The sequence below is a fragment of the Olea europaea genome, unplaced genomic scaffold, assembly GCF_002742605.1.
Source record: "Olea europaea var. sylvestris unplaced genomic scaffold, O_europaea_v1 scaffold1067, whole genome shotgun sequence".
NCBI lineage: Eukaryota > Viridiplantae > Streptophyta > Magnoliopsida > Lamiales > Oleaceae > Olea > Olea europaea.
This window is the reverse complement of record NW_019228021.1, coordinates 107518-129492: the sequence shown is the minus strand read 5'-3', so window position 1 is coordinate 129492 and position 21975 is coordinate 107518. Positions and strand designations below refer to the sequence as shown.

Sequence of the window (21975 nt, the reverse complement as noted above, 5' to 3'; positions counted from 1 at the left end):
TCATTCTACTATCTACATAATTGAAATACATCATGGGTGTCACACGAGCATCAATAGTGTTTTATTAATAAAATTTGACTAAAGAATAACTAATAATATGAATTTAATTTTAATAAAATTTCAAGCACTAAATATGTGATAATTTGTGCAAAGATGTTTTTCTCCCATTGGTTCATGAGTATTTCGCTATAGGAGAGGTATCTCTTTATGGTATCTATATAAGGCTTATTTATACAATTAACACCAAAACAACATTTATCCAAGGTCCATATCTCCCTTTTGTCAACAAGGTTAAAATGACACCTCTACAAGATATTTTTAGACCATGCTATTATTACAAAATTTTCTCCCAAAGAATGAGAAATAATTAATTGAATAAAAAATTGTACATCCAAAACTAAATAATTTCTTTTATTGCACTCAGTGATCGAGTTTTTTTGGAAGCAAAATCTCACGAAATCTTCGCTCTTTTTCTTCAATTATATACGAAAATGATTTGTAACTTTATTATGACCCACTTTTATAGTTCGTGCATTCCACCATTAATTGAGAAATCAATTGAAGTTAAAAATAAAAAATAAAAAAATCAATGCATGAGTTAAAAATTAAAAAAAAAATCACATTTATAATTAAAAACAAAACTACCCTAAGTCAAAATAAAAAATCATTATTGCATAAATAACTCATAAAATATAAATTCAGCCAAAAGAAAACATTCAATCATACCATTATTTACATTGCTAAAAGTACATCAAGTACGTTGTACATGCATCGCACAAGTTTTATTGTTAAAATTTGACGATATAAGAAACTTCTAATGCAACTTTAGGCTACAAAAACCACCGAGAAGCTTTAAGACAACCACTGGGGAGGATATAAGTGAATTGCTTGTAATCATCACTATCTAGATTTCAACCCGACAAACATGATATTTGGAAACTTTTACGAATCCCGAGAAATGTCAAGCAATGTCTAGTAAACATGGCAAGACGGTGAATGTTACATTCCCAATACTAGACGGAATCGATTGAAACCCAGTTGGATAAGGATGAATTTTATCCTAATCGACATTTGGTGCATTTAATACATGTATTAAAATAATATGTGATGCTCATCTCCTTTTAGTAGTTATGATCGAAACATATGTATTTGTGAGATGGTTTAAACCATATAATAAATTAACCATTACTTCGATAATATGGAAAAAAAATTTGGATGAATTAAAATACGCATATGACAAGAGAATAAGAATCATAAAATTTTGTTAGTAAGAAAAATATCCACATCGGGGGAAAATGATTGTTTGTATGTAAAAAAGTTCTTCTAATTAAATATTTATATACAAGTTATAAAAATGATTCATAGGTAAAAAAAAATTTATAATAGATAAAAAGTAACCCATATAGAAAATTTACCTAGAAGCAAAGATCCAGCTACACAGTCGAAATACTTCATCGGTGTCACACAAGCATCAATACTATTTTATTAATAGAATTCGACTAAACAAATAACTAATAATATGAATTTATCATTATTGAATATCTCAAGCACTAAATATGAGATAATTTGTGCAAAGTTGTTCTTTTCCCATTGCTTCATGAGTATCTTGCTATAGGTGAGGTGAATCTATATAGTATCTATATAAGCATTAGCCTAAAAATGTCTACTTATTTTTACAATTAACACAAAAACAAAATTTATCCAAGGTCTGAATCTCTGTTTCGTCAACATGGTTTAAAATGGTACCTCTCCAAGATAATTTTAGACCGTATTATCATTTCAAATATTTTTCCAAAAGAATGAGAAATAATTAATCGAATAAAAAGTTATACATCCAACTAAATAATTTCTTCTATAGACCTCAATAATCGAGTTTTTGAAGAAGCAAAATCTCACGAAATCTTCACTTCTTTTTCAAATACATTTGAAAATGATTTGTAATTCGTTGTACTTGCATTCCGCTATTATGTTTGAAATCCATTTATGTAAAAAATTCGATGCATGGTTTGAAAATATAAAAAAAAAACAACTAATTATAATTAAAAACAAAACCACTCATAAAAAAAAAATTCTCATAAGTTTTATAAATAACTCAAAATATAAATTCACCCTGAAGAAAGCATTCAATCATAATGTTATTTAGAACACTAAAAATACGTCAAGTGCATCGTAGTGCATCACACGTGTTTTTTGATAAAATATGACAATATAAGTAGCTTCTAATGCAACTCTAGGGTGGAAACCTGAGAGAATTAATCATGATGTGAAATGTTTTGGTTAAAACTAACAAAGATACATTGCATGTTCTGGAGTTGTATAGATTAATTAGAAGAGAAGATCCTAAATTAATTAGAGAATGGGAGAAATATGAAGTATATGCAAAAATGCACGGGATGTACTTTCAGCTCAATTGTCGAATTTTTGCCCATGAGTATAATCTAGAAATATCTTTTGATTTTCCACAAGTTTGTCAAACGACTTTGTCAAACTTTTGGGGTCAATTTTGGTTGTATAGTGGTCTATTTTTGCATTTTGAATTTGTTTCAAGGGTATTTTCGTTATTTGTAGTAATTTTAGATTAAGCCCCATTTGTTTTGTAGATTATTTGGATTTGTCTTTAGAATTAGAGTTTTATTTTGATTAGGAGTTTATTTTATCCCTTTAAAAATGCACGTTCATTGTGTAATAAAGGCATTAAATTTTTTGAAAATTAATCATCATGTGAATTTTTTTCACTTTCTATCTTGTTCTTAATTGAACAGAATTTGTCAAATATTTTTAATATTTGTGGCATTCAAACTATCTGAACTTATCAAATATTCATACTCTTTGTAGCATTCAACAATTCAAGTAAGATTTGTAAATTTTGTGATCATAAGGTCAAGATATTGTTTGCGATTGTCTTGGTTCTTTTTATGATCAAGAGATCAACAAATTGTCGGTGATTGTTGGTTAATTGGTTCAATAATCTTGAATCAAAATAAAAAATTTGATTTATTGACTTTCTTAGGTTGCAATCCAATCTTGTGTGGGTTTCGTAGTTTCAATTGCTATGTGGGTTTGCATCAGAATCTATAAGGCTACCACCGAGGTGGATATAAATGAATTGCTTATTGTCATCACTGCGTAAATTTCAACCCGATGTACGTACTATGTGGAACCTTTATGTGTCTTGTACACGAGATAAATGTCAAACAATGCCTGCATGCCTTAAGTATAAGAAAACATGGCAAGACGATGAAGGTTACGTTTGCCAATATGTTGAGTACTTAATGGTGTGGATTGAAACCTAGTTGGATAACAGATCAGCGTTTTGTACAATTAATACACGTATCAAAATAATATGTGATGATTGTCTCCTTTTCAGAATTATGATTGAAACACATGTATATGTGAGATGGTTTAAACCATATAATATACTAACCATTACTTCAATAATACGGGAAAAAAAATTAGTTGAAGAATCAAATTCATAATATTTTGTTAGTAAGAAAAATATCCATTTCAGGGAAAAATGATTGTTTGCATGTAAAAAATTATTTCTAATTAAATATTTATATACAAGGTATAAAATTGATTCATAGGTAAAAAACTTTACCATAGATAAAAAGTAACCCATGAACAAAAATTTACTTAGAAGCAAAAATCCAGTTAATCTACTACATACAGAATTGAAATATTTCATGGGTATCCCACGAGCATCAATAGTGTTTTATTAATAAATTTTGGCTAAAGAAATAAATAATAATATAAATTTAACTTTATTGAAAATTTCAAGCACTAAATACATGATAATTTGTGCAATGGTGTTCGACTCCCATTGTTGATGTGTATTTCACTATAGTTGAGGTATCTTTATATGTTGTTTATATAAGGATTAACTACTTATTTTGACAACTAACACCAAAACAAAATTTATCCAAGGTCCGAATCTCCCTTATGTCGATGTGGTTAAAATGATACCTCTACAAGATAGTTTTAGACCATACTATTATTTCAAATAATTTTCCCAAAGAATGAGAAATGAGTAATCAAATATAAAGTTATACGGTCAAAACTAAATAATTTCTTTTATAGCACTCTATAATGAAGATTTTCAGGAAGCAGTCTTACTCTTTGCCTTCAATTACATGCGGATATGGTTTTTAACTTCGTTGTCCGTGCATTCCACTGTTACGTGAGAAACCCATTTCTGTAAAAATAAAAAATCAGTACATGTTTTTTAAATTTAAAAAAAATTGTTTATAATTAAAAACAAAATGACTAATAAGTAAAATAAAAAAAATCTCAAAAGTTTTCTAAATATCCAAAAAAATATAAATTTGCCCATGAGAAAACATTCAATCATACTATTATTTGCAATACTAAAAATACATCAAGTACATCGTACGTGCATCGCACTAGGTTTCTTGATAAAACTATACAATATATGTAGCTTTTAATTCAACTTTGGGCTACGGAAACCTGAGAGAAGCCGCAAGGCTACCACCACGGAGGATATAAATGAATTGCTTCTTGTCATCACTGAATAGATTTCAACCCGTTGTATGTGCTATGTGGAACCTTTTATGTGTTTTGTAAACGAGAGAAATGCCAAACAATATCTACAGGCCCCATACGAGTAAACTTGGCAAGACAGTGATGGTTACGCTTGTCAATATGTTGAGTGCTTGATGGAACGGATTGAAACCGAGTTGGATAACAGATCGACATTTGGTGAAATTAATGCACGTATTAAAATAATATGTGATGCTTATATGCTTTTAGTAATTATGATCGAAACATTTATATTCGTGGGATGGTTTAAACCATATAATAAATTAAAAATTACTTCGATAATAGGGAAAAAAATTAGTTGAATTAAAGTACGCATATGACAGGTGAATAAGATTCATAATAATTTGTTAGTAAGAAAAATATCCACTTCAGGGAAAAATGATTGTTTGTATGTAAAAATTTTCTTCTAACTAAATATTTATATACAAGTTATAAAAATGATTTATTGGTAAATTTTTTTTATCATGGATACAATGTAACCCATAAAACAAAAATTTAACTAGAAGCAAAAATCAAGTTATTCTACCACCGACACAATTGAAATACTTCATGGATGTCGCACGATCATTAATAGTGTTTTATTAATAAATTTGACTGAACAAATAACGAATAATATAAATTTAACTTTATTGATAACATAAAGCACTAAGTATGTGATAATTCGTGCAAAGCCGTTCATCTTCCATTGGATCAATAGTACTTTTCTATCGGTGAGGTATATATGGTAACTATTAATGATTAGCCTAAAAATGTCTACTCATTTTTACAATTAACACCAAAACAAATTTTCTTTTATAGATCTCAATAATCAAGTGTTTTAGGAAGCAAAATCTCACGAATTCTTCACTCTATCTTTAATTACATATGAAAATGATTTGTAACTTTATTGTCCATGCATTCCACTGTTGCATGAGAAGTCCATATATGTAAAAAAAAATTCAATGCATGGGTTGAAATTTTTTTCAAAAAAAATAAAAATTCATAATAAAAAACTAAACTTCTCACTGGTAAAAAAATTCTCATAAGTCTTATAAATAACTCAAAATATAAATTTACCCAGAAGAAAACATTCAATCATACTATTATTTACACTACTAAAAGTACATCAAACATTACTAAAAGTACATCAAGTACGTTGTCTGTGCATCGCACATGTTTTTTGGATAAAACATGACAACATAAGTAGCTTCAAGTGCAAATTTAGGCTGTGAAATCCTGAGAGAAGCTGTAAGGCTACCACCGTGGAGGATATAAATGAATTGACTTTTGTCATCACCGTGTAGATTTCTACCCGATGTATGTGCTATGTGGAACCTTTTATGCGTCTTGTACACCAGAGAAATGTTAAACAATGTCTACAGGCCCTAAGTACGAGTTAGCATGGCAAGACGGTGAAAGTTTCATTCGCCGCTATGTTGACTATTTGATGGAATGGATTGAAACCCAGTTGGATAACTCATTGGCATTTGGTGCAATTAATGCACATATTAAAATAAAATGTGATGCTTGTCCCCTTTTAGTAATTAAAATTGAGATATATGTATTTGTGAGATGATTTAAACCACATAATAAATTAACAATTACTTCAGTAATAGGGAAAAAAATTAGTTGAATTAAAGTACACATATGACAAGTGAATAAGATTCATAATATTTTGTTATTAAGAAAAATCCACATCTAGGAAAAATGATTGTTTGTATGTTACAAATTTCTTCTAATTTGTTATTTATATGCAAGTTATAAAAATGATCCATTGGTAAAGAAAATTTATCATAGATAAAAAGTAACCCATAAACAAAAATTTACCTAGAAGCAAAAAAATCCAGTTAATCTACTACCCACAGAATTGAAATATTTCATGGGTGTTCCACGAGCATCAATAGTGTTTCATTAATAAATTTTGGCTAAACAAATAACTAATGATATAAACTTAACTTTATTGAAAATTTCAAGCACTAAATACATGATAATTTGTGCAAAGGTGTTCGTCTCCCAACGATTGATGTGTATTTCACTCTAATTGAGGTATCTCTATATGTTATTTATATAAGGATTAACCTAAAATGACTACTTATTTTTATAACTAACAGCAAAACAAAATTTATCCAAGGTCCGAATCTCCCTTTTGTCAACATGGTTAAAATGATACCTCTACAAGATAGTTTTAGACCATACTATTATTTCAAATATTTTTCCCAAGGAATGAGAAATAAATAATCGAATAAAAGGTTAGACATTCGAAACTAAATAATTTCTTTTATAGCACTCAATAATCGAGTTTTTTCAAGAAGCAAAGTCTCACAAAATCTTTGCTCTTCACCTTCAATTACATACAAAAATGATTTGTAACTTCATTTTCCGTGCATTCCACTACTACATGAGAAATCCATTTATGTAAAAAAAAAAAAATACATGGATTAAAAATTTTAAAAAGAAACTACTGATAAATAAAAACAAAATGACTCATATTTAATAAAAAAAATTCAGAAGTTTTATAAGCAAAAAATATAAATTCACCCATGCGAAAACATTCAATCAAACAATTACTTACAATACTAAAAATACAGCAAGTACATTGTACATGCATTGCACTTGGTTTTTTCACAAAACTTGACAATATAAGTAGCTTCTAATGTAACTTTAGGCTGTGGAAACCTGAGAGAGGCTGTAAAGCTACCACCAAGGAGGATATGAAGGAATTGCTTCTTGGCATCACTGTGCAGACTTCAACCCGATGTATGTGCTATGTGGAACCTTTTTACGTCTTGTACACTAGAGAAATGTCAAACAATATCTACAGGCCCTATGTACGAGTAAACATGGCAAGGCGGTGAAGGTTACGTTCACCAATATGTTGAGTGCTTGATGGGATGGATTGAAACCTAGTTGGATAAAAGATCGGCATTTGGTGCAATTAATACATGTATTAAAATAATATCTGATGCTTATATCCTTTTAGTAATTATGATTGAAACATATATATTTGTGATTTGGTTTAAACCATCTAATAAATTAACTTTACTTTGATAATAAGGAAAAATTAGTTGAATTAAAGTAATCATATGTCAGGTGAATAAGATTAATAACAATTTGCTAGTAAGAAAAATATCCACATCAGGGGAAAATGATTGTTTGTATGCAAAAAATTTTCTAATTAAATGTCACTACAATATAAAAAAAAGTCTAAAATTTTGGCACTATTTGTTACGGACACATGTCAGAATTACCTATCAACAACCATTATGATGTCGCTCGGAGAAATTTTAAAATTGCCCTTGTTAGGTCCAATATTGTAATTGGCAATTCTGTGAACAAAAATGAGTAAATTGATCACTTGTAAAAGTCAAGGGCTTATTTGCAATTTTGGATAGATGAGGTAAATTAGTGTTCGAGTCATTAAAGTAGTCCAAAATGTCCAAGAAGATCACATATGACCATCGGAATGCAATTAGAAGTCTAAAAGATATCAAAGAGCTGTACAAGTTATATTCCAAATTCTCAGTTGTAACTTGCAATACATTTTTCACATAGAAAAAATTGGAATTTAGTCAAGGCTATTATAGAAGAATTGTAACCTTTGAGTTAGCTTTCTGACATAAGTTGAATCACCTCAATCGGACATTGAAAGAAACAGTTATGGTGAAAACATTGATGATTGCTCAACTGTCGCTCGATTTTCGTTGGCTTTTCACTCAAGCGAAAAAATAGAATGGCTCTCACTTGATTCTCGCTAGATTCTTGCTCAAGTGTTTTACTTGGCCCATGCCACCAAAACACCTTCAAATATAAATACCCATGCCCTAGCATGAATTTTTGGATGAATGTTCATTGTGTCTCTTTTAGAAAACATATTTTTATCATCTTTCTGAAGATCCAAGAGCATGTCCAAGCATTGATTCATTTTATTTATTCTTGAGATCCGACAACAACATATTAGGGAAAACATCAAAGGTCTGATAATCCAAAACACCTATCTTCCTTAATCTTTTGAGGAAGGGACACTTTCATTGGGAATTGAGAGGTACAGATTGAAGCTCAGTTACAAGAACAAGAACAGGCGGTTCTTGGTGGTCCACTTTGGAGAGACATTCAGTATAGACCAGAAGGCTGTAGGAGATAACAGATTGAGCTGTAGGAGGAAGACTTGGAGGTCTAGTAGGAGGATAGAGAAATCTACGACAGTAGGGGGCCTTAGGAGGTAGATCGGGAGTTCTAGTGCTAGAGTTGTCTGTGGCAGTAGATCGTAAGGCTGTGACAGTGGGTCTTAATAGGTACAAGGACAGGCTTGTAATTGTATTTTCTTAATTGTCTATGGTGGAGGTAATTGGCTCGTCCTGAAGTTCCATGTTGGAGTTTCTCCATCATCATATTTTGTGTTATTTATTGCTTTCTACAATATTATAACTGTGGCATTCAAACATAGGATAATTGAATTTTTTGTTTAACCACCTAGACACTAATTAAAGTGACTTTTTGCTTTAGTTAGTTTACTCTGGACGTAAGGTCGAATAGTTTGTACTCTTGAATGTAAACTCGATAAATCCTAAAAATTGTAGTGATATTAGACCGTTCTAGATTCTTTCAAGTGGTATCAAAGCTAGAGTGCATGACCTTACATTATCTAGATGAGTACTTCGTAGAGTATACCACCCCATTTTGATGGGAATAATTATGCTTATTGGAAAATGAGAATGAGGGCATTTTTGAAAACTATGGATGAGAGGATTCGATTGAGTGTTGTGAATGGATGGTTTGCCCTTAAGTCCAAAGTAGATGGTGTTGTCACTTCCACCCCCATAGAGAATTGGTCTAAGACTGAATTGGATAGATGTAATTAGAATAGTAAAGCCTTGCATGCCCTATTTATGGCTATTTTCCTCGAAGAATTTAGAAAAGTGTCCATGTGTGAGATTGTTAAAGAAGTCTGGATATTCTAGAAACCACAGATGAGGGAACACATTCAGTTAAGAATTCAAAACTGCAGGTGCTGGCTACTAGGTTTGAAGAGATTAGGATGAGTGATGATAAGATGTTTGATGTTTTCAATACGAGCCTAAACAACATAATAAACTCTTCCTTTAACTTAGGTGAGAAGATCCCCGTGTCTAAGGTAGTTAGAAAGATTCTTAGATCCTTACATGAGCATTTTAGGCCTAAAGTTATGGCTGTAGAAGAAAGTAAGGACATTGACACTATCAAGGTAGAGGAGCTAGTTGGATCCCTCCAGACCTATGAGTTTACCTTAGACAATCCTGCTAAGAAAAAATTCCTTGCCTTGAAATTCGATAGAAATAATCGAATCGAATCTTCTGATTCAGATTACCTAACGATGATAAGATGACCTACCTAGCTAAGAAATTTTGAAAAATGTTTAGGAAGAAGAAGCTGCAAGAGAAACCGATAGATAGCCCAAGAAAATCGAGGAGAAAATCTAATTCGGTGAGATGCCATAACAATCAAGGTGTAGGCCATGTGAAGAAGGAGTTTCATAGTGCTAAGAGAGTCGAGAAAAAAGCTATGAATTCTACTCTCACTGATGACGAGTCTAGCTTGGACAAATAGAGTGAGAAATCCATGCACGAGGAGAGTGAAAAATACTTTGCCTTCATAACTAGGGCTAATAATGGATCCAAACAGGGGAGTGAAAAAGACGAGGACTTTGATAGTAATGAGGATTCTAGTGACGAGTTGGTGAATAAGGAAGATATTGATGAGGTCTATGAGAAGATGTATTAGGAAAGCTTGAAAATTCTCAATAAAAACAATGTTTTAAGTATGACTATTTAGTAGCTGCAATCAGAGAAAGCTACGTTAGAGGCGTATGTTAAGGAATCTTCCACTGTCCTGAGCAAACTTAAGTCGATGAATGAAGCTTTATAGTCTCATGTCAAAAATCTTACCAGTGGGCTTGAGAGGTTCTCTAGGAAAGTTAGTAAGTTGACCACCATGAATGAGACTTTGCAAATGCAGGTTGTGAACCTTGTGAGCAATTTAAAGCACTCAAAGTCTCAACTTCTTGCCTTCACTAGTGGTTCGTGAAAGCTAGATAATCTTCTAGGAATAGGTAAGCTAGCTGGAAATAAGGAAGGTCTAGAATATATGGGTAAACTTGATGATACTGTTAGCACCTCTAAGACCACATTTGTCCCTGCTTTTGACAAGCCTAAACATGTGCTTAACCCTGAACCTAATGTTGAGGGATCTATAGGATAGAGGTCTATCAGACAACATAGGACTCATCGACTTAGGAATAGACGTCTGTGTTTACATAACATAGGCCCTAGGTTTATCCCGACATGCTTTCATTGTGGGGTGTTAGGTCACATCCACCTTAGACGTCATTAGTTCAGAACAAAAATAAGAAGATGCATTTAAATGGAAACAAAAATTAGGTGTTTGTTGGTCAGATTGGATTCCTTACCGAACAAGTGAATCTTTTGACCAAGTTGGTGACACAATTGTCTGGAAACTATTATCCCACTAGATATGTTTGGGTGAACAGAGTGATTTGCAAAATCTATAAGTGGATCACGGTGTTCTTAAGTGAAAGAACACTTATATACCTAATTGATTAGGTAGTTTTTGATGCATGCTTGTTCTTAATTGTCACACGATGATTGCATGCATCACTTGTAAGTGTTTACTTTCATTTGCTGTCTTTTTGGTTCATGCATGTGTATTCTCATCTGTATGCATTGATGCATGCAAATCTATTTTTGTTTTTTTTGTACTCGATATTTTTCTTTTTGAACGATGTATTCATGTTTGAAAAAGAAAAACACAAAAAAATAATAATAATAATAAATTTGAAACATTGGAAAAGACAAAAATAATTTGCTATGGAAATTGCTATAGCATGATATATATTTCTTGAACTTGTTGGTTGTAATCATGCATGAGTTGAAATTGATAAGATATAGAATAATTTTCGTTACTTGTTTAGGTCTATTTAGATTAATTGCTATAAGTGTTTTTATGTACCATTTGCACTGCATACACTAGGAATTTGGGATTCTACTGCGTGTGTGTGATTTGGGATGGTTATCACATGTTGATAGGGTGACTTTGGAAATGAATTGACCAATACTTAGTAGAACATAAACCCAAAAATTATTCCCCTATTGAAATAAGCTCATAACTTAATTTTTTTTCTTTGTGGCCTATTTAACTTGAGCAATTAAGCCTGACGGGTCTCTTAAAACTTGGTGCCTATGGTCAGCTAACTTGGATTAATTGGCCTAAAGCTCGCTACGGGGTCATCTTAGTGCCTAATGTAGAAGAATCTGCAATTAAGATAAAACATTAATTAGTTGGAAAATGAGAAAAATGTAAAAAAAATATGAAAAATGTGATGAGTTGAAAAATATGGAAACTTTAAAAAATATTAATGTTCAAAGCAAGGGGTAGAAAAATAAAAATAATAAGTATAGTTTCTGTTGTACTTTCATAATTTGACTTTCATAAGCAGACGAATATACTTATTGACTTGTCCCTTCTCACAAAATTAAAGTTTGGAGTCCTGCTTGCAATGGAATGATGACATTTTACACACATGAGTCACTTGTACTCTCTACTCCATTCATACGCTTCTTGATATGATTCCCTTCAGCATTTGTGACAAAAAGGGAGAGAGAAATGTATATAACTGAAGGAAAAAAAATGTAAAATAGCATACACATAGGAAAGCGACTGCATTGGCATGCCCATGATTTCACTTATTGACATTACTTGCATTTTGCATTGCTATGTCTTATAGGGGTCGTTGGGGAGAGACATAGATACATTGTGTTATTGCATTGAATTTATGAGAGTTCGAAGTAAGTGGGGAGTATTACATTGCATTCCATATCATATCTATTGCTGTTTGAGTTTTGATGTTTAGTGATATTGGTATTTCGGTTGGTGTTTTGATTGACATCAATAACATGTCTCAAAGTAGCATGTTGATGTGTTTGCGTTTATGTGCTTTAATTTTTATTTTCTATATCACGTGCTTTTACACTGGCATGTGAGTTTTTGGATTTCGGGAAATAGGTTCAACAAGGACTGTAAGACTTAATGATTTGGAATATTGGGTAGTTTAGATTTTTTATTGATTGTAATCCCTTGACTTAAATTTGTATAATTTTGTCACCGAATGCCAAAGGGGGAGATTGTTAGGTCCAATATTGTAATTGGCAATGCTGTGAACAAAATTGACTAAATTGATCACTTGTAAATGTCAAGGGCTTAGTTTTAATTTTGAATAGATGAGGTAAATTAGCATTGGAGGCATTGAAGGAGTCCAAGAAGACCACGTATGACCATTGGAATGCAATTAGAAGTCTAAAGAATGTCAAAGAGCTGCACAAGTTATGTTCCAAATTCTCAGTCGTAACTTCCAATACATTTTTCACATAGAAAAAATTGGAATTTAGTCAAAGCTATTTAGGAGAATTGTAGCCCTTTCGTTAGCTTTTTAACGTAAGTTGAATCACCTCAATCGGACATCGAGAGAGAAAGTTATGGTAAAAACATTTATAATTGGTCAACTGTCACTCGATTCTCGTTGGCTTTTTGCCTGAGCAAAAAAAAAAGAATGGCTCTAGCTCGATTCTCACTGAATCCTCGCTCGAGCCACATACTTATGCTAAAAAATATCTAGTTCGCATTTTTAAGAGTTTTACTCGACCCATACTACTAAAACACATTCAAATATAAATACCCAAGCCCTAGCACGAATTTTTGGGTGGTTGTTCATTGTGTCTCTCTTAGAAAATATATTCTTATAATCTTTTTGAAGATCCAAGAGCATGTTTAAGCATTGATTCATTTTATTTAATCTTGAGATTCAACAACCACATATTGGGGAAAACATTAAAGGTCCGATAATCCAAAACACATGTCTTCCTTAATCTTTTGATGAAGGGACTCTCTCATTAGAGGATTGAGAGATGTGGATTAAAGCACAGTTACAAGTACAAGAACAGGCAGTTTAGCAGGAGGCTAGAAGAATCTATGGCAGTAGGAGGCTACAGGAGGTAGATAGGGAATTCTAGTGCTAGAGATGTCTATAGCAATAGATCATAAGGCTATGGCAGCGGGTCTTAATGGGTACAAGGATAAGCTTGTAATTGTATTATCTGAATTGTCTATAGTGGAGGTAACTCGCTTGGTCCTCAAGTTTTATCCACGTTGGGGTTTCTTCGTCCTCATATCTTGTGTTATTTATTGGTTTCTACAATATTATAACGGCGGCATTCAAACATAGGATAATTGAATTTTTTTTTTTAACCACCTAGACATCCAATTAAAGTGACTGTTGCTTTAACTAGTTTATTCCGTACGTATGGTCGAATAATTTGTAATCTGAAACGTAAATTCAGTAAATCCTAAAAATTGTAGGGGTATTAGACTATTCTAGATTCTTTCAGCCCTAATTGCCCTTGTTCAAGGCAACAAACCCTTTCCTCTCTCGCTCTCTTCCTCAGGAAATGACTGCAGTCACAATTTCTTGGCAACGTAAATCAGCTGATGTTGCCTACATTGTCACAGCTGCCACCAGGGAATGAGTCACTTCAGACAATCAATTGCTTGACTTAGATTTTGTAGTGATTCTACCAGCACTTCTTTGCGTGCTGATCAGCACTTTGGGCCTTGTCTTAAATTTTGTAGTAATATTATGGGCACATCTGCTCTCCATCATTGTCTGTCTCTCCCCCACTGGGCTCTGCCCTACGTGCCACCGGCACCTGTACACTCTGAGCCCTTTCTTCTCTCTCTCTCTCTCTCTCTCTCTCAGTATATTTTTACAGATTGATTGGTGATTTACAAATTTAGTATAAATTGTGATTTGTGAATTTTGATGAATGAATAATGAAATTAATGATGAATTTTCAAGGAGTTGTTGGGAATTCTATGAATTTGAATGGGAATGGATTTTATGAAACCATGGGTTTGCGTTGGTTTTGACTCCCAAGCCTTTGGCTTTTAGTGGAGTGATGGGTGGGGAGAGGTTCATTGATGAGAAATGGAGGAAGCAGCAGATGTTGGAATTGGAGATTTTTTCAAATAGGTTGGAGTTGGTGCATGATCAGATTAAAAGCAAGCACGGTTGGCGGAGAGCTCAAGTCCATGGTTTTTTCCAGTTTTTTTTTTTTTTTTTTTTTTTCCATTGTCTTTTTGTTGTTCATTTCATTATGCTTGTTTTCTTGGTCATTATGTATGCTTCCACCGAGAGAGTGGCCAAATATTTGAAGCCTTCTATTGCTGGATTCCTTATACAGAAGGTTAGCAGATACTTTAGACTTGTTTAAGTTATGTATTCTATGTCTGGTCGAAAGATTGCTCATTTGAATATTTTGTCATGCATGAGTCAACATTTTGAAATATAAAGTACCATTTTTTTCATAGACTTTGGAATTATAAGACTTGCAGGTGCTATTAAAATATTTAACTCGATGGTTGGCACTTATTGCGTCACTGCATATTTCTTTATAGCATTATGGTTGTTGGACATTTATTGATGCTAAAGTTTTATTTTTCTTGAATCGCATGCAAAAAAAATAAAAAATAAATAAATAAATAAATCCATTTACTACAATTGTTTGTGGCTCAAAGGGATCCGTCAACATTGGCATGATTGTGTCATTGTTAGAGAAGGTTGACATACTCATTCTTGATGGAGGATGATCTTTACTTTCTATAAAGCCTAAGGCCATGCCTTGGGATCTTCATTTGTGGAAAATGACACGCCTTGGGATCTTCATTTGTGGAAAATGACACGCTTAGTCTTCGTAACATCATCTATGGAGAAGGCCAAGTCTAAGGGGATCCCTCTTTCTACCTACTGATGTTGTTGCTGACAAATTTGTTGCTAATGAAGATAGCAAGGTTGGTTTTCCACTCAATGGCATTTTGATAATGTTTTTGAGCTCTAGATGAGCCTTGTAACTGATTTGGTATGTGCTTTTTGTAGCATAAATTTGACTTGCTATAATTCTGAAATAACTCACTACCTAGCTAATGCAATAAATTGCTTACTTTGGTACTACATAATTATATGGAGAAAGATGGGAATGATTGCAGCTTCCAACAAGATGATTTTGTAGAGTAGTTACTGAAGTGTTACTCAACATTTTCACAAGTTGTTTCAACACCTGTAATTCCTAATGGCTGGATGGGTTTAGTATTGGACTCAAACTATCAAGTCATTTGAAAAAAGCTCTAGATACTATGAAAATTAGTCATTTAGATGGACCTATGGGTACACTACCAAAAAAAAAAGCTTTTTGCAACGTTCAAAAAACATTGCCAATGACTTTTCGCAACGTTCAGCCACATGTTGCAAATCTGGATGTTATCGTAGAATAGAATGATATGACAACATTTTTTAAATGTTGCAAAAAATCCTTTCGCTATGTTTTTCATTTTTCGAGCGTTGCAAAAATCCTTTCACAATGTTTTTTGAATGTTGCAAAAAACCCCAACATTTTTTGAATGTTGCAAAAAAATAATAATAATAATAAATAAATAATAATTTGTAACATTTTTTGAGCATTGCAAAAAACCATTTCGCAATATTTTTCAACCACTGCCGTAGTTTTTTTATTTTTTATAACAATTTATGTAAATTGACTATCAAAATTGAAAATGACTCCTTCTAAACAAATTTTGGAATTGCATAAAAATTGATAATTTCATTACAAATTTTTGAATCCATACACTTGAACACTAGAATGTGATACAACACCACCTAAATACAAAGGAGCTTCAAAGTGAAACAAAACTAGGAATAAAATTTTGATACAGCTTAGGCATGAAGAGCTTATTGCCACGCTTGCAATACCAGCTTTCGGATCATACTCTAACGGCATACTCAATCATATTGTCCCTCATGCACTCTTCGATTTGCTAGCCACACAATTCACGATGGCCAACAAAGCTGCAAGAGAAGCATTGAATCAATATAAAAAAAAAAAAAAAGTTCTTGTGTTTGAATTTCAATCAAATCATATATTATTTACATTTTCTGCAATTTTATGGTCAGATGTCAGATCTAATCTCTTTTCATATTTATTGGCGAGATGTAAGAGAGTGTTCGATTTACATTAGCGGACATGTAAAGCAAGGTTGGCATAGAACCACTGAGTAGGTGATTTACAACATCATTAAGAACTCACTACATCAATTTTCCGATCCTAAACCACATCTATGAGTTAGAAAAGGTATTAGTAAGATATCATGGATACATTAAAATCATATAGAGCAAACTAAGACTACATTACCTGGAAAGTGGCTCCATTGTGGACAATGTCCCGAACAGAAAGTGGCTTCATATCAGTAACTAGCAGCTTAAGCATACTTTGTTGAAATATTGACTTACCATTAATTCACCTTGAGCAATCGAGAGAAGCTCATTCACCAAAAGCTATAGTCTTCAGAAGCTATACTCTTAGTTCATTTTTCTTCGAGAATGGTGAAACCAAATTGTCCCATGCTTCTTTTGGTGTAGTCTTGTCTCTTATCTGCTCCAACTATTCTTTCTCAATTGTCATCTTTATAATGAATAAAGTCTTACCCGCTTTGATTCTCCACTTTTTCAGAGCTGTAGCTTCCTTTGCTGGTGTCACGTCATTTCCACCAACAACCTCCCACAAGTCTTGCCCACATATGACTCAATGCAAGTATGTCATGTGGTGTAGTTCTGGTTATTGAGCTTCTTTATTCCGCCTATCACTTGTAGGTTGCTCATCGTGATTTTATTTACCGCCTCATAATCAAGAAAACTTTACGAAAGTTTGATATTCTCCTTTTGTGCATGAACTTAAAAAGCTCAAAGAAAAATATTAACAGCCTTTCTCTCATACCCAATTGTTGAATTTAAGACTCAAAGAAAAATATTATTTTACTTTTGAAATAGATTTTACACCTTTTTGGACAAATTTGCACTTATCTACTTTAATTATATGGAAACACTCCTCACCAAAATACTACACTACCTCACTGTCTCTCTCCTTCCCTCTTTTTCTTCGTGCTCTCACACATACATACATTCACACAACACACACATAGATAACAACTTCTACAGTTGTGAAAAATTTTTAGTTGTGGCATTGAATTCTACTTTCGACGTAAAATTCAAATCTAAAACCCTCATTTTCAATTCTCATGCCATGTCATCGATTTCCACCACACCTCTAACCATCAATCAAATTTTAACACCCCACCCACTAAATTCCTATAATAACCCTCTACATACCTCATCATCTCAATGAAATCTCGGCCCTTTCTACAAATTCCACCTCTAATTTCCATTTCTTTTTGGGGTTTGCAGTAAAATTTGAATATGAAAATGTGTTCAACTGACCTCCAACAAGGGCGGTGGAGGGAAGCCAAGTCATGGAATTCTGTATCTCGATCTTGTAGATGTCTTCAAATTCCCATTAGAATAATCGTTCAATATCTACGGGCCGGAAAGTATGAAGGGCTTTTTGGCTCCTGTGCATTGGTCTACCTCTTCACCGATTTTGAATGCCTTGCTGATGAGGTGGGTTAGGGGTTTTGTTTGCTCTCATTTCATATATTTTTTTAGTTTTGGGATTTTATTACATGGTTCTGTTGGTTTGTGTTTTGGAGCTTGCAAGAAATGAGGCCAGGGACAAGAATAATGAAATCGTACCAAGGCATATTTGTTACCCGGTTATCTATTTGCGTGATTGCATTTTTTTGGCTACCTTGCATTGTTTGCAGCACCAAATTACATGAAAAGAATATTCTATTATGTGGCAAAAGATTTTTTTAGATTAAATTGGATATATATGCCAACTAGATGTTACTATCGTTTTGGGACATCATTACTGGTTTATATTGTTACTCATATATCCCTGTAGTTGCATTCTTTCTCTTCTATCGATTACAGACCAGAATCTTTACATTCATATTTTTATCGATGCTTGTTCTCAATGGTGAATAATTCATTCTGAAGATGGTTTCTCCTTTAGAACTTCTGGTGCAGCAATCCCCTTCTTTTAAATACATTACGTTACTTGCAGATGAATCTCACGAGTTATATTGTAGCTGAGTAGGACAAATTCTCTAGTTTTTTCTTCAATTGACAATCTTTTAATTATATAAATGTGCTTGGTTTAGGAGGGAGTTTTAAAACAGTTTAGGCATCCATTTAACATCCGTCGCATGTGAATTGCACGTGTTATATTGTAGCTGGATAGGATAAATACTCGACAATGTGATTTCTTTTTAGATAGTTTATGAAATAAAGATATGTAAAGATTCTAGAAGTCACGTTTGTTATTACTACTTGACTTGATGAAAATTTCATCTCATAAGTCAAGCAATGGATAGTGATTATAGCAGGCTTGCGGCACAATATAATCACTTTTGGAAGCTTTTATAATGGATTCTGTTAATCGAATAGATTTCTTTAATTAAATCCTTCTCTATTACAAGAAAACACGATAATTTAGTAAAGCTCAAGTATTAGTCATTTTACTTTAACTAAGTTAGGAATTGTCGAGTAAGCTTATTTCAACTTCCTGTGGTTGGTTAAAATTATTGGAGGAAAGAGGGGTTTACTAACTTGGATTGGCTAATGCCTTAGAGGAAGACTACACTAATAGGATGAAGGAAGTGAACAAAAAGAAACTTGTATTTCTCAACTCTAAAACTTACACACTTCGCTTGTTACAAAATGGAGGACCATATCCCTTTATATAGTGTTTATATAAAACTTCTAGTCCACACAATTTCTAAGGACTCCTAGACCACATATTTACATGAGACTTTTAGACCACACATTTGGACAAAATATTTTCCTAGAATACTCTAGATAGATTGCATATATAAGACCACATATTCTTCTTGTCACATTACCACATATTTTACTTAAATATTTATATAGATTTTTCTAGATAATGTTTCTAGAAATGCTAGGCATTTTTGGCTTTTTAATTGATTTGGGCATATGAGCAAAATACTTAATCTCATATTCTTTAGTCCAAAAATAAAGTTTACTACTCAACAAAAATAATCAAAAATTCAAATTATCATTTTATCAATCTTTGAAATAGACCTTCCATATATAAGTTTAGTTTTCCTTGGAAACAATTAATTGCACTCGCTAAATAGTTGCTTCTACAAAAAGAAAAATAACCATGTCTCGCTAAATAGATGAAAACAGTACACTATATATGGGATTATTCAACTGCAAAAAATTTTTAATGAGGCATTTCATGGGCGAATTCTACTTCAAAAGTAAAATAAAAATCTAAAATCCTTGTTTTCATTTTCACGCCACATCATCGATCCCGAACACATCTGTGTCTGGCAATCAAATTGTAACACCAGGTCACTAAATTCCTATATAAACCATCTACTAACCATTTTATTTCCGTAAAAAGATCGACATTTTTTTTTTTTACAATCTCCAGTATCCAGTTTCAATTCCTTTCTATAGTTTATAGTAAAATTCAACTGGCAGAGACTCCACTACGGGAGGTAGAGGGAGGGTCAATGCATGGATCGAAAATCCTATGCCAATCTAGTAAGAATTGTATTGAATTCCCTGTAGACAGAATCGCTGATTTCTCAATTTTGGAAAGTATGCTGAGCGTGTCAATTTCGTGCCCTGGTCTTTCTCTCCACCGTCCTTGAATACCTTGTTGCTGAGATGGGTTAGGGGTTTTATTTGTCCCCATTCGATCTACACATTTTTTTTTATGTTTGTATAACAACACGTCAACATGACTATTTCATTCACAGAAGTATAGCTCATTTGAATTTAAGAAGGATAGCTCATTCAAATTCTGGATGGATAGCCCGTTTAAATTTATGACGGATAGCTTATTTGAATTTCAGATGGATAGCTCATTTGAATTTTAAAGAAGGATAACCTATTGGAATTTAAATCTTTTTGATATAGCTAGAAGGATAGTTCTTTTGAATTTAAACTCATATGTATAAGCTACAAAGTAGAGTAATTATTGTATTAAGCTCTGTATATAAAGAACGTGTATTCACGATTCAATATATAAAAAAATCACGAACCTATTATTCTCTCTCCTGTGCTTCCTTATCCCAACTTCTTCTCACCATCAATACCAATCTTAATCACACAAACCACCCCATGCTGAGAAATCATGCCCTATCCAAGTTCCATGGTCAGTCCATTTTTGGTTACATTCATGGCATAGTGAAACCACCTCCGAAAGAAGTTGATTCCCCGCATCACGTTTCTGATGCTCTCTTCCAGATTCCAAACCTCAATATGAAACAGTGGCCTGGATTCGTTCTTCACTCCCACCATAAATGCTCCCCTCACTGAAACTTTCCTCACTCAGATCATGGCCTACAATATCTCCTTAGAACTATGGCTTGCTCTCAAATGCAATATCTCCTCATTTCCTCGCACTCGAACTGTTCAAATCTGCACTAAATTTAAATATTTAAATTTAAAATTTTTAATTTTATTCTATTTTTTAAGTTAAATATTAACTTATACACAAAATAAATAAATAAATAAATAAATTATTTATTAGTAAAATATCGCTTATAAGTAAAAAATTCATATAAGAACCCATAAACTGAAAATTTTACTTAGGGACATGTATATAATTTTTTTCTTTTAAAAATCTTTCTAAACTAGTGGATAATAAACTCTGAAACATAGGTTTGACACTTTTAAAAATCGCTACTAAAACCACAAAAAATTGAACTGCTCGAATTCTCTGTTGGAAGAATCGATAGATTTATAAGGAATAGAAAGTTTGATGAGTGTGTCGACGCTGTTGCCCTGGTTTGCCTCTCTGCCATTCTTGAATACCTTGCTGCCGCGATGGGTTATCGGTTTTGTTTGTTCCCATTTCGTACATTTTTTATGTTCAGGATTTACTATATGGTTCTGTTGATTGAGGTTTTGGAGCTTGCAGGAAACGAGGCCAGGGACAAGAAGAGGAACGGGATTGCGCCTAGGCATAAACAATTGGCTTTAAGGAATGATGAAGAGTTGAGCAAGCTTTTGGGAAATGTTATGCAAATGGTGGGGGTTCTGACTAACATTAATCAGTATTTGTTGCCAAAGACAGCTGCCAGAAAAGAAAAAGAGATTGGCTCTGCTTCGCAATAGTTCTACAGTTTTTAATGTATTATTTACAGTTTTTGGATGGACATTAAGCCCTTATTTGATCACTATTATTTGAAACTCTTTTTTCTGCATTCTCAATTTCAACCACATATCCACACAATGTAATATTTTGCATGTAAATCCAAAATTTTTCCTTACATTTTAACTACACATTTTCCTAAAAAACACTGTCCAAAACATTACTATCGATAAAGAAAAGCAAAACGACTCATATTTAATAAAAAAAATAAAAAAAAATTCAGAAATTTTATAAGCAAAAAATATAAATTCACCCATGA

The 21975-nt window shown here is 32.7% G+C and overlaps 1 pseudogene; it reads left to right on the top strand.

Annotated features, from left to right (window-relative positions):
- LOC111373068 overlaps positions 1-21679 on the top strand; it is a 28238-nt pseudogene extending 6559 nt beyond the window's left edge.
- Positions 21680-21975: the final 296 nt, after the last annotated feature.